At 36.7% G+C, this 15,250-nt stretch overlaps 1 long non-coding RNA gene and 1 pseudogene across 1 annotated transcript; one reads left to right on the top strand and one right to left on the bottom strand.

The window, feature by feature from the left end:
* Positions 1–1,590: 1,590 nt before the first annotated feature.
* Positions 1,591–4,270, top strand: LOC113271994 (annotated as a pseudogene).
* Positions 4,271–9,327: 5,057 nt separating this feature from the next.
* On the bottom strand, positions 9,328–10,141 carry LOC113273525. The gene is made up of 2 exons (XR_003322450.1): positions 10,008–10,141; positions 9,328–9,644 (listed from the first exon to the last, which is right to left on the bottom strand). It is a non-coding gene; the product is annotated as an uncharacterized LOC113273525 (long non-coding RNA).
* Between the last annotated feature and the right edge of the window lie 5,109 nt (positions 10,142–15,250).

Genomic DNA, 15,250 nt, shown 5'->3' with positions numbered 1-15,250 from the left:
ACATACCAATGAGTTCCTTGTTTCTTTCTCGAGTTTTGAGAATCAATTGAGAATTAGTTAAATTCTCATTTCTAAGTTTTGTATTCTCGCTTGTAAGATTCGCATTCATATCCAAAAGATTAGAATTCTCATGTCTCAGCTTGGCATTCTCAGCTTGCAACTTGCGAATATTTCTTTCATTGTCTAAAGAAATTGCATAAGATATGCGGCCATTCTGTGAAAATATAAAAGAAGAATTATAAATAAAAGAAGAAATATTAAGGAAAAGATAAAAGACAAATGTTGCAGAATATTACCAAGCCATTCATTGCAAATTCAAAATCTGGGGTTGTCGCAGAGGCAGCTCCACGAAGAGATCGATCTTCCCAATTAGAAGCAGTACAGATCTTTGAGACCATCTTGAAGGCAAGATCCATTTCATCATCATCAAGAGTGGCAAAAGCATCTCCAGAAAAAAGATCAGATAACTTCTTCGAAAAACAAATCAATTGATATCTCTTCTTCAGAAATTAAAGTATCTTCATCTGAGGATTTCGAACTTGAGGAAGAATCATATCTCGCACGCTTCCTAGAGACATCATCTTTTAACGAAGTTATCTTGGTTACAGATTTTGAGGTGGGTTTCTTAGGAATGTTCTTGCCCTTTCCTAAACTTTTGTGATTCAAAGGATTCACCTACGCGAATAATCAAGATAAGAAACAGAGGAAACAATATTGTTAAAAATAGAAAGAGTGTTTCTTACTTCCTTATTCTCCGAAGTTGATACCTTGCGCGAAGTATTGACCTTTTTGGCAGCCTGCGAAGGAAAAGAAATAAGAAAGAAGGTTATGAGAAGTTACAAATTGGATCAAGAGGATCACATACCGCTACTTTATTTTCCTCATTTTCGAGTAATTTAAATTTCCAAGGTTGGTAAAGAGGGAAATCTTCGGGCAGAGGATTGTCAGAACCATCCTCGGCTTTACCAGATACAAAGGAGCCTTCTAAGATGACAGGGAATTAAGCCAACTAGAATCATTGGATCTGCGAGCATCTCGGTTAGAATTTGAATTTCAGTCAACATCTCGCATAATTTTCTTATCTTCAGCGATACCATCTACTCTTCTTATGCGAACAACCCATTTAGTTACGTTACTCTTCATAACAGTGACATAATAGTTATTAAAGAAATTATCAAGAGTATACTCAGCGGAATCTATAATTTTATCACGATGATCCTCTTTTCGCACTTCATCAGGGTAAGAATTTCCAAAACCAGCTGCGCGACGAGCATACTCTAATGGTATCCTAATAGCATTACCACTCAACTGCAATATTCCTCGTGCGAATCTATCATCGGGGAGAATTTTATAGAAGAGAGGAATCTCAGGGTTATATAGAGGAATTGGTAGAAATTAGAGTTGACCTAACGCAATGATGATTTTTCGATTATTCCATTGATCAGATTTGATTAGATCAAGGTTAAGTTTTGATGCGAAATTAGATGAAGGAGGAAGAGAAAGTTCATAAACCCTCTGATTGAATTCAGTTTTTAATCTATTAAATTCAATCTCCATCTTTTTACCAGCGGGAGCCATTGAAGAATGAGAATGAATAGTATAAACTTGCACAGAAGGTGAAGAAGAATAAAAGAAATAAAAGGAGTAAGGAAAAAGGTAGAAGATTGTATATAGGAAAGCGCGGCCAGTTTTTCGAGATTTATTCTCATTAATGCGAAGAATTAAACGGATAGAAACATATAGTTAAAAAGACGTGTCGTAAGATGAGTGGTTAAAAGGACACACGTACATAAAGAAAGCTTGAAATCAGGGAAATTGTCGGTAAAATAAAACATAAAAGGATTAACATGTGCGATGACATAAGATGGAAGTTTCTCATATCGCTCACTCTTAAGCGAAATGAGAAGAGGCAAAATGTAAGAGTAAAATATCGCACACGTTAGTAATCAAGCGAAGTAAAGAATACAATCTAAGCGAAGAATATCGCACACAACAAAGTTGAGATGACGCACCAGATGATGTCAGCAAAGTCACGAGTAAAGTACGAAGAACTGTGCGAAGAGGTATGCTATGCGAAGATGAGCGATTGTATATGAGCGAATGTGTCGCATAGTGATCCCGAAAATAGTGGGTTTCTTAGCTGTCATCCACTATGTAAAATCCTATATAAAGGAGAGAGGTCATTACTTGTAAGGGGGTTCTAGAGTGAGTCTTGGTCAAGAAATAGAGAAAGAAAGTAAATTTAGGGCAAATAGATCATTATAATAGTTTAATGAATCCTTATAATTCTACCTATATTTCATATAATACGAAGATGATTACCTAAATTCTCATTTAGTGATAGTGGAATGTAATTGTCAGATTTATGACAACTACAAGACTACAGGGTCTTCTTTCAAGATAATCCTGGCAAAAAGGTTTGTGTTTTATTTTTTATTTTTTCACTTTGCATTTCAATTTAATGGTGCATTGTGTTATGGAGCTTTAAGTGATTTAGAGTTTTGATTTGATATTTGATGTGCATCTTTCACCTTGGCATGATGTACCATTGCAATTGGGTGATGGACAGTTCACTTTTATTGTAGAGGTACCAAAAGAGATTAGTGCAATGATGGAGGTTGCACCTGATGAGCCATATACTCCCATCCCATTAAACAAGATACCAAGAAGGGGAAACTTGATACAGTTATTGGGTTATTGCTATCTAAGTTGACAAGTTGAGGACTGGCGTGCATTTCCCATTGAATTTGGATTGCAGGCCATTTGATTCAGGTATTTCATGACTTATGAATTGCCGAAATGCACAACTAAACAGAACTTTTTATTATCTTTTATTTCGCCAGTATGTATCCTTTGCCTAAAAATGATATTCAGATGCAGTAATCCCATTGTTTTTTTTTTATCAGTTAACACTATGGATTGCTCCCACGGACATGGGAAGACCCAGCAGTAACCAATTCTGAAGTTGACGGGGCATTTAGATATAATGATCTAGGTATGCTATCGCAGTATCTTTGGTTTACTCTGTTAAGCTCGAGCTTAATACTAAAAAGAAGTTCTTTGTATGTAAAAAGAAGTTCTTTGTATGTGAATATTTGGAGCTTCTTAAAGGTCAAGCCTTAAGGTGCTTCGGCTATGATCGACGAGGGAGAACTCTACTGGAACATTGTTGCGATTTTGTTGGATGACCCAAGAGCTTCACTTTTAACTAATGTTGAGAAACATTTCCCGGTAATTTTCTTGCTCATACTTTTAAAATTGAGTTTTCTATGCATGCCGGAATATTTTTGGTCAAATTTCTGAATTTTACATGGCAACTTGAATTCGGAGTTCTTGATAGAAACTAGAAACGTGATGGAAGATCTAGGCCAAACACTAGATTATTGTTTCATCCTGACCTCAGTTAGGAAGAAGAGCATGCTACTTATAAATTTTCTAATATATATATATAGAGAGAGAGGTAGCTGTCAAGTTATAATCTATCTTTCATCTATTTATGTGGTGAACACTTGAGTACCGATTATCAGGTCAAAAGAAAATCATTGGTAATATTGTAAGGGATATGCTGTTTCATATCTTGCTTGGTCGCTCGGCAGGGTGAGAGACTTAAATAAATTGACAGTCTTGGTTTGATGTCTGCTGAATTATGTAATCTTCTCTCAAAAGATGAAGTACCAGTGATGTGCACTTGGGGCAATCTTACTATGAAATACTTTGGCGAGTCATTTAATTTGGAATAATTTTCAGGGCACTCTCACCGCTATAAGAGATTGGTCCAGAGATTACAAGATCAAGTTTGGACTTGGGAACAAAGCAGCCAACAAGGTACTTCTATATTTCATCTACAAGAGTGCTAAATTTAGACTTTTCCTCATATGTTAGTTGTAGTTGGCTAAGATACTTAAACTAGAAATTGACTAGAAAATCACCTGCTTATCATTCCTTTTGCATTGCAGAAGTTGTAAAGTTGTAATGTCTAGCCCGTGTTGGTTATTTACATTAGCTAAAAAGTAGGAGATAAGTATATACATCTGTTATCAAATCAGTAATCTAAATATGCTCCAAAACCAATACAAAAACCAAAGCCTACGAATTTCTTTTCACTAATTTACGCTATGATTCCTTTTCAGTTGCATTATAATTTTCGTCCCTAATCCTTTGTGATTTGATGGTTTAGGATTATGCTCTGAAGGTCATAACTGAAACCAGTGAAGCTTGGGCAAAACTTGTCAAGAGAACCGTTTCTGCTGGAGAGCCGTCACTTCTGTAAATTTTGAATTTCAAAAGTTCAAGATAAGAGGCACCATGGCTCGCTTCTACCCCTCTCTATTTATTACTCCCTCCGTCCCAAATTAGATGAGCTAGTTGTAGTTTGCACAGTTCTTAATGCAAGGAGGAAAGGGGAGTATGTTTAAGCATTTTTTACGATTATACTCTTATGGATAATAACTTTTCGTAAACTTTATTATACCATTTAAAAGAATTTTAAAACACCTACGTAACGAATATAAACATGACTATCAAATTATACATATTTCTTATATTAACAATAAACAATTAAAAGGGTAGTTTTAGAAATATCCCCTTGATTAGTAAGATAGCTCATCTATGAGACAAAATTTAAAACCAACTAACCCATCTAATTTGGGACGGAGGGAGTATTTGTTTCCTGCTAAGTTTGAAGGAAAACACAGAAGAAATGATCAAAACATAAAAACCACTCTCTTTACTTTCAGATTTCCTGCTCCCTTTATGTAGTAGTGACCGTGTTTGTAGCTTAAGCTTTCTTGTATATGTCTATAATGAATGTGAAAACTACAGTGAGACCCATTCTCCCACATTTTTCCACTGAGAAATCCACGGACAGAAAACTTCAGGCGCGCACCCATTATCTGAGGAAAATTTTTCCACAAACCTATATTTGTTAAAATTAGTGTTTCGCTTCTTCTTCCTTCGCTTTTTTTTTGTGATTTCCTTCGATTCTTTTAAAATCTTCCTTTTGTGATTTTCTTCTTTTTGCCGAGAGAACAAGGAGAAATACAAACTTTGATTTGTTTCTAGGGTTTGCAGAGAAGATACAAACTTTGATTTGGTTTACTGTTGGAAACAGTTTATTCACATGTTTGTGGAATCAAGAGGTCGTCTTTGGAGAAACAAGGTACGGAGTCAATTATTGAACAGTTAAAAGTTAACATCAGTTTAACTCCAGAATTTCGATTTCAGTGTAGGTTCACAGTTCCAAACCGGAGCGATTACTGTTTTTTTTGGTTCCAAACTTCATTATTTTGCCAATGAAAGCCAAAATATAATTTGTGCAACTGTTTGTGCTCCAGAGGAGGTTAAAAGATCTCCATGGACATACATACGAGAACTAGATATCAACTGGCTGATTTTTATGGAATTCAGAGCTGTTGTTGGTGGTGTTTTATTGTTGTCCGGTTCTTATCACAATATTAAACCATTAACGTTATTTTTCTGTAGTGATGTGCTATTCCTATTCGTCCTTCCGTTTTTGGGGGTTTGCCTGGCAATGCATTCTCCTGATGTTTTTGGCAATGTATTCCACTATAGCTTAGTAGCTATACGTGCATCCTCTTCTCATCGTAAAAGCAGTAAAGAACTAGGCAGTCAACCAAGGCCATTTATTTCGAGCAATTTGATTTTGCAGCACGATTTGATTTGGAACTCAGGTATATTTAACAGTGATTGAGGGAGTTTAGAGGCCGAAATTTAAAAGTTATCCTTGTGTATATCACAAGAGTATACAGTTCACTGATACATACGGGGAAATGAAGTACTACCCCCATTCATGTGAATTTGAAGAATATTCAGAATGCTTAAGAAATAAAAGTGCTTAGAGAGCTTATAAATTGTAAATATTTAATTGTCATGCATTATGCAGTCCAGAGAATGGTTGCATAACACGTTATGCAGCTATTTTTTTGTTAGTATTAAAACCAAAAAAAAATGGCTGCATAATTTGTCATGCACCTACAATAATATATGCATAACATGTTATGCAGTCTAGAAAAGGGATGCATAACCTGTTATGCATCCGAGAAATACGATTGCATAATACATTATGCATCGAGAAAATTGTTGCACAATCTTTTATGCATCGAGAAAATAGATGCATAACCTGATATGCATCCGTAAATAGGATGCATAGTGCATTATGCATTAATTTTTTATGTACCCACTAAAATCAACCACAACAATGGTTACATAACTTGTTATAGATGCATAACTTTGTTATCCAAATGCATAATTTGTTATGCAGTGGGGAAAATGGTTGCATAATTTGTTATGCGTCTGCAGAATGTGTTATGCATCTTTTTTGGTGGCTGCATAATAGTTGTGTATCAAGTTTTCGAAAATTTTGCCTAAAATGATGATCACCTCCGATTTTTTCGTGAAAAACAAAAATTTGATATTCTTATTTGTACTCGTTGCGTAGCTCTCTTAAAAAGATTTCCAATGATATAAAATTTGTAAAATTCCAAGGCGCGTATTTTTAGATATGTTATATCCAAGTTGCGTTGCCAATTATATCCCTGATGCATAATCCGTCATGTGGATGCATAATCCGTCATACAGACATTTTTAATAATTTCATATAATTATGGATGTCACGGTACCTAAAATTAATTGTGGGCTTAACAATGAGAATATTATTTTTTTTTTGCCTGCGCCTAATTTTCCCATAATGAATTGTATGCACGAGCTAGGCCTGACGTTCCATTACAGGCTCTGATGGCGTCACAGACCCTTGTTTTCAGATAGGTCTGCTCATGGCGTTGCCGGTAGTTCTTCACATTTTAGCTCGTGCACTTCCGATAAAATCGACTTAAAAAATTGGTGATATTGACCGGTGCCACTATAGTACAGTGATTTATGATAATATCAGTAACCTGAGTTTGAACGATACCAATAACCTGAGTTCGAAACTCCCAGTCGTGAAAAGTACTAAAAAAAATTATTGATTAACGATAGATACCTGTACCCTGAGTTCGAAACTCACAGTCGCCGTAAGTACTAAAAAAAAAAGTTGGTGATATTGATGGGGAATTAGTATTAAATCTGTGAAGTTAGGGAAAAAATATAAGTGCCAAAATCCTACTTAAAGCCGGATGCCACTATTGGCGGGTGGGTACCAGAAGAAAAAAATCCGCTAGATTCTGGATTCGTGCCTCCTTTACCAATAATTGGCCGACTGTTAAGGAGGTCTTCTATACGATGACTAGGGATGCACATGGGTCGGTTTTGGTCTCACCCATCACCCAACCCACTGATGGCGGGTAACAGAAGTTGTCACCCGCAACCGACCCAACATCACAACGGGTCGGTTTTCACCCGACCCATTGTGACGGCGGGTTTGGTCGGGTGGGTGGTGGGTTACCCACCATAAAATAAAATGACATTACAATAAAAAGGAACAGAGTTATTGAGTATAAGTGTATAACAAAGTTGATAAGGCTAACAATAAAAAGGAACAGAGTTCAATTGTTCAAAGCTCAAAAGATAAAAGAGTGCATTACTATTGAGTATTGCCTACTATACTAAAGCCTAATATCATATAAAGCGACCAACAGCGAGTCGCTGCAAGTTTGTGGATGTTTTACCTCCGAATGCGCTGAAAGCCTGAAATAAAACGAAGTCTGTAAATTAGTTACAGTAACAAAGATGAACTCAGAAAGATCAAGCTACTGACAATGACCCTTGGCGTCATTACCTTGTCTAAGCCAATAGGAATCAATCATCTATGACGATGGAAGAAGCAGCAAGGTCACCGAATAGCTCTGCAAGCGAAATGAACATTTTAGTTTATCCATCCACAACAACAGCAAGTACCAACACAAACTGCCCATCAGTACACCGAAAGGACAGTCACTTTAATTAGATGAAATAGTACACGGTAGCTACGCGTGCTTTACAGTTTTATTGTACTTCTCTTACAACAACGTTCTTAACCAATATTATTTCAAAACCTCAAAAAAAACTGAGGGTGATTAAAACGATCATGTAACATAGCTTAAGAAGCAGATCCAGCATATATGATGACACTTAGATAATGTGAGAATAGGGATGCAAATATTACCAGATTCAACGCTCTAAAACAAAGAAGACCAAGATCAATTCACACGGCATTTATAGACTGTATTTTAAGTTTCAAAATTCTAATTGACTAGGTAATTTTCACAAACAGTTATAGGATACTCTAAAAAATCAATTAGAACTTGGTAGGTAATCAATTCAAGGCTTGATTTATGATGGTAATTATAACTTATTTGGCTGCCTAGATTTACAAATCTTCATGAAATCATTTATCACATTAAAATATATACACATCTTGATATTAAGAGTTAAACACAAAGAGATTAGACAATTTCAAGCTAAATATGTCGGTGTGCAAAATCATCATAGCAGAAAAAGAGGTTCACGGACAAAGTTAAGTTGTTAAATTCTCGGTTGATAAACATACACATAACTAAACTAAATTGAGCCTAAACACATAAACATTCAAGAATCCTTTGAATCTACTGATTAAACTCTTCATTACTGAGTTCTAACATCATATCAATTCATTACAAACTAAAATTAAAAAACAACACCCTAAACAGATAAACCCTAAATAAACCCTAAATTGAAAATTACAAGAAATCACATCATCAAAAAATTACAAGTTTACAACGGTTCCTAATCTTACCTTCCGTTATTGGTTTGCTTCTTGTGATGCCGATAATCCACAAAGCGAATCTGAGACTGAGCGAAGAAAAAAGAATGGAGTTGGAGTCTACCTGAGAAGGAGAGAAGAGGTCGCGGAAGAGAAGAGAAGGAAAATGCGATTAGGCTAGGTCTTTTACTTTTATTCATCAATTCAACGGCTCTGATAATTCATCCTAGGTTAGATCTAAGGGTCAGGAATCCTATGTTAGTTTTGGGCGGGTGGGTGGGTCGGTTCGGGTGATGGAAGTTTCTACCCGCAACCGACCCAAGATAGGTGGGCTTTAGCGTGCCTCACTCATAGTTGACCCATGCCTCCGCGGGTTGGGTCGGGTATGTGCAGCCCTAACGATGACTCCATTGTATTTTGTCCGTCACGATAAATGTCCCAAGAAACTGAAATCCGTTTCGTTATTTTTTCAATTTCACAAAATTAAGAAGAATTTTGAGATAATTAATCAAATTGATTATCGATTTCCTTCTGATACAACCAAATGAACATATTAATAGTTCAAAGTTTATCAAACAATCCATTGAATCGATCAATTTCATTAATATATTCATTCAAAATAGAGAAAAAAAAATCAATTCTGAAGATCAAGCTGATCAAACAAGGCAATTTATACATCTATTTTCAATACAATAAAACGAAGAATGGCTACAATCTTCAAGGATGATTCCTCTAAAATAATTCCAATCTGAAAAAAAAAACAGAGTATGCAGAAAAGTAACAGAGATTTTCGGGTCAATCCCGGGTGTAGAAGACAAAGTAGTGGGTCAGGTTAAAACTATACCCGATCCAGCAGCCATAGTAGAAGTTGCCATTGTTCTCAAAATATAATTTCTTCTGCTTCTGCTTTGATCGATGAAATCTGATTTCTTCTCCTCGCCATACAGAGTTGAGATTGAGACTGAGAAATCTAAAGAGAAGAAAAATCGTGAGAAGTTAATCAAAATTTAAAATTTGATCACATTAGTTACCAAATCAAAGCAATGAGTATGATATTTTTTCAAAATACAACAGTAAGATGTTCAAACTAAAGATCCTTCATAGTACACAACTCAAAAACTAAAATCAGGGAATTCTGGTTTCTTCAAACTCGTGATTTCCAACACTTTAAATCCTACTATTTGATTTATGAATATGAATCAGTTAGTATAATCAGTCTAAACGGGTGATTGCTTGCATCATGGCCAACATGAACAAAGTGATACGAAAATGAAAACAAGATCTGGATAACAGAGTTTAGGTTTAGATTTCTCTCTTTTTTTTCATTTTTTACCTTAATCTTTTGTGAAAAATTATTACATCTGTGCCTCATGCAATCGTTGTTTGCAACACGTGGAAAGAAGGTGTATTACATTTGGAGTTTTTACAGGGTATCGAATCAATGTTAAGAGAGTAAGAAGAAGTGTTCCAAGGTAGCAACGTAACATGGTTCTATGTTGCTTAAAAAATAATCTAAAATACAAACTTACTGCCCTTTTGTTTTGTTGTGTATTGTGAAGAGCCGTGTGTTGCACCAACTATCAAGACTTGATCCCAAAGTTTTTGGATCGATGTCAACACAGGCGAAAAAAAAATTTAGCAAGCTATTGGAGGTTTAATAACACGGCGTTTTTAGGGGCCACTCGAAAAGATTTAGGGGCCAACAATAAAACAAAAAAGATCAGCCAAAGGGAAAATGTAGCCAGCCCTTATCTCGCGTAATTCGTAATGGCGAAATTACCCTTATATATTCGGAGGATATGATAACATTGTTATCCTCCGATTGCAATCGGAAGCCAAAATATTTCCCAGACTTCCGATTGTAGTCGGAAGGGAATACAACTTAACAACCTACCGATTATAAGGAGCCATAGGTCGAACCCTTGCCATATTCCATATGTTTTGAGTGTACACAGTCAGCCATAACCACTTGGTTCGTGTTTTGGATGCAGCGTTAATCGGGAGTTAAATATATTACAAAACCTACCGATTATAAGTTGCCCCAAATTCAAATTTTGAAAGCTACCATAATCGGTAGATATGCTAAATACAATACCTATCGATTATTGGTTTCTCCACATTCAACTTTCGTCAAATTAGCCGTTGGAGTTTTTGGGAAAAACAAAAAGAGCCGTTGGACCCTAAACCTATATGAAGAAACTCATATCTATCACCCCAATTGCACCAAACTATTTCCTTTCTTCAGTTTTAATTTTCATAACAAAAAACATGGATATTGCTTTTGCCGAAGAAGAAGATTGTGCTATTTATAGAGCGTGGGTTGTGGTAACTGCTCAAGATCGTGTTCACAAGCTCCACAAATCGGAATCCGAAGAGCAGATATGGAACCGTATCTTAATGGTATTTGAGGCCTTAGAAGGTAATCGAATTCGAAGATCATCCAATGACATTAAGATGAGAAAGAATGCGCTCGATAAGGAGATTGACAAACTTGAAGATGAGGAACGGTTTGTTAGGAACGCTTTTCCTTGGTGGACGTATGAAAAACGAGTAAGTATCTTTGTAACTCCAACTCACATTAACAAAAGTTAGTACTAACTTGTTACTCATTCGTAATTTCAGAGAAATCTTTCGGATCGCCGGTATGTGGACCTCTAGGGGAAACGATTTGAACATGAAGGATGCTACAAAATCAAGAGGGACAATTTCTATGGTCACTGGAAGTTATGATCTGTTTTAATACTTTTATGGTCAATTAGGAGTATGGATTTAGGTGCTTTTGACGAAATTGTAAGGTTAAGGCCGTTTGAACTTTATGTAATGGATGTAATCGGAGTATTATTAATATAACAACTAGCCGATTATACGAAATCGGTAGATTATTTTGTTAAACAACCTACCGATTGTAATATTCGGTTAAACAACCTACCGATTGTAATATTCGGTTATATATTCGGAGGATAATTTTTTTGTAAAGTTCCGAATGTACGATGGCCCAAAAATCAGAATTTGGAAAAACTTATACTTTTCAAATTTTGTCTTTGAAATAATCGGAAGTTAAATTAGTTACCAACACTTCCGAATATCGGTTGTCTAACCTTCAATATTGGCCCTTGGAACCACCTGGAGCCATGGCGTGGTTTGTTTTGAACTTGTAATATTCGGAGGATAGGTTTTTTGTAAAGTTCCGAATGTACGATGGCCCAAAAATCAGAATTTGGAAAAACTTATACTTTTCAAATTTTGTCTTTGAAATAATCGGAAGTTAAATTAGTTACCAAAACTTCCGAATATACCACACAAATCATTGTCATTTGAACTTGTCTAACTTAGTTACCCAAACAAATTTCCGAATGTACAACAAAAATCATTGTCATTTATCTTCTCTTCTTTACTTTACGACCGTGACTACCTCCCAGTCCTGCACGACCACGGGTTTGAGCACCTTCAGTTGGAGCATCTTCAGCGCTCGATGAAGCTCGAGTTCTTTTACCCGTCTTTGATACTACCACCTTGGGCGGATGCCTCTTCGTTACTTTCTCCCCAAACTGGGCAGCATAATCTTCGTTATCCATATTATCAACTAGATCTCTAGCCTCTTTGATCTTCTCAGCTGGCATGGGATCTCCGCTCTTCAGGCATGCAGTTAACATTTTGGAAACACGCTTGAACCTATTCACCTGTTTTTTATACGTAATGACATAACATCAAACGGTAAGTACCTAAGCTTTATAGGAATAATATAAAATGAACAAAAATATAAGAACACGCACCAGTCTATCATAACCAGCTGGTTTGTCTTTGATGATACAATTATAACTTGAACCCGCCGCAGTAGTGTTGGATTTGATTTCACGGATAACCAAAGGATGTGATACCTTGTTATACCAACTCATATAGTCTGGAGAATTTTCATTACCTCGGGTGGTTCGTCTACCAGTGTCGATAATGAAGTCATTCCTCTTATCCCAGTTATCAAGAACAGTAGGTGGGCCTGTGTGAACAATCGTGAGATTGTCACCACTAGAAGAACACAACTCCAACTCCAATTTGTAGTAATCCCCCATTTTCTCCAGAGGTTGATGTTGTATATACCCGTGTTGTCGCATCACCCTAGAGGGGTTATACATCACATATCCTGTGGGGTGCCACAATGGTCCAAAATAAAGGGACAAGTCCGACCGAACATTTATATGCCCACTGACTCGATCTTCCTTGTATGGATCAAAGCATACGTCCGAGGCCTTCAATTGGTCCAAAATCTCCCTCATGCGAATCAACTGCTGCTCCTTTGTCCTAGAACGGTTGTCTTCAAATATATACTTTGTTCCTCTAGGAGTACCTTTGCACCACCCCGGGTTCTCTCCGGCCAACTTCAGGATAGGGAAGTGGTCATAGATCCATGCCTATATACATAAGAAACCAAGTTTTAGTAAATAGATTGTGTATATTCGGTAGTAATTTCCAAACATAATTTCCGATTATATATAATCGGAAAAAAACTGAGTAGCTATCCACCGAATACCAACATTCGAAATAGATATGGATCATTTCCTACCGAATATGCGTCATTTGGAGTTCAGTAACCTATAGTTTTTCTGGCCTGTATATTCGTAGTAATATCAAAAATATTTCCGATTATATATAATCGGAAATAAAACTAAGTACCTAGCCACCGAATAAAACATTCGGAAAATAGATGGATCAATTCCTACCGAATATGCGTCATTTGGAGTTCAGTAACCTAGTTTTTCTGGCCTGTATATTCGGTCTAATATCAAAAAATATTTCCGATTATATATAATCGGAAAAAAACTAAGTACCTAGCCACCGAATAACAACATTCGGAAAATAGATGGATCATTCCTACCGAATATGCGTCATTTGGAGTTCAGTAACCTATAGTTTTTCTGGCCTGTATATTCGGTTCTAATATCAAAAGAATATTTCCGATTATATATAATCGGAAAACAAGTAAGTACCTACCACCGAATAACCAACATTCGGAAAAAAGATGGATCAATTCCTACCGAATATGCGTCTTTGGAGTTATGATATGCATCATATGTATTGTCTACGAATAACTATAGAGTGAGTTATAGAGTTAAAGAAAAAACCTGCAATAGAGCCACGTTCCCGGCAACTTGGCAGGTTCCTAGCCTCGAAGCCTTTCTCAACTCTTCCATCAAGAATGCTAGGCATGCCGTGCCCCAAGAATAGTCACCGACTTCATGGAGAGGATCCAAAAGTTGTATAAGGTTGGCGTCGATCCGGTTGCCAGAAGTATTGGGGAATATGACACATCCCAATACACAAGGAGATATGCGGTGGCAGCGTGGTTCACTTGCTCATCAGTTAACGTTCCATTCTTTTCCTTCTCCAAGGTGCCTCGAAACATATTCATCAAAGCTGTAATGTTGATCTGTCTTGTTCTATAACTGCATGCCTCCTAAACTCTGCTGTTGTTGTCTCTTCATCCCAACCTAAGCACTTGTTAGTTAGAGAATAAAGTTGTGCCCAACTTAACTGCTTTGTGTAGTTAAACTTCACAGCTGTGCCTTGGTCGGGAAGGTTAAGAATCTGCACAACATCATCCGGGGTAATCGTCATCTCCCCAAACGGCATATGGAAAGTATCGGTCTCAGGATACATTCTCTCCACGAACGCCGATATGGCCACACGATCATGTTCCAACAATGAATTCTCGGCATTAGCTAACCCCGAGTTGGCAACAATTGTCTTGAACCTTTCACATTCACCGGATAAAGGCCACGCAAGCATTTTTGTTGGTGCGGCGGTAGGTTTGAGTAGACGGACCGCATCTTGATGATCCTATTAAAGTACATAAAAAAATCCTTAATACAAATATTACGATATAACACATAGACAATACATTAATAAAAAATAGTAATTTTATTACCTCGGTTTCGTATATTTCTCTGGCCCATGAGTCTTTGTATCCAAATAGCAATTTTTCTCCATCCGCTGGTAGCCCAAGGATTGTGCATGTTGGAATACCCTTCTTCTTCAAGTGCTGAGGGACAAGATGTGATGTTTTCTTAGCAATATCCTTCTTTACACCATCTTTTCCTTTTTTGGCTTTTTGGGTACCACTTGGTTGTCCTTCTTCTTCTACTCTTGGCACTGGATCAACTGGTTCAACACTTGGTCCTGCACTTTGTTGAGCGGCTTGTTCAACACTTGGTCGCACCCCTTGTTCACTGCCTTGTTGTTCAACACTTGGTTGCACTCCTTGTTGACTGCTTTGTGCTTTTTCTCTTTGTTGAGCACTTGAATTATCTTTGGCACTCCTTTCCCTCCTAGTACTAGCTGTCACTTTCTTCCTCCCTTCTCGACTTTGTCTAAACAACAAAGAAAGGAACAATATTTACAAACTATACAATAGGAAGACAAAGTATGGAAATATAATCCGAATGTACACATTCGGAAGTAAGAAGACACATATTGATCCCGAATACAAAACAATCGAAAGCTAACTAAACATGTTTGCAACCGAATATGCATCAATTGGAGTTCAGAAGCTGTAAATTTTTCATCCTACACAATCGGAAGACA

The sequence above is a fragment of the Papaver somniferum genome, chromosome 4 (assembly GCF_003573695.1).
Source record: "Papaver somniferum cultivar HN1 chromosome 4, ASM357369v1, whole genome shotgun sequence".
Classification (NCBI taxonomy): domain Eukaryota; kingdom Viridiplantae; phylum Streptophyta; class Magnoliopsida; order Ranunculales; family Papaveraceae; genus Papaver; species Papaver somniferum.
Note: the sequence above shows the minus strand (reverse complement) of the source record. Positions and strands in the feature narration are given on the sequence as shown.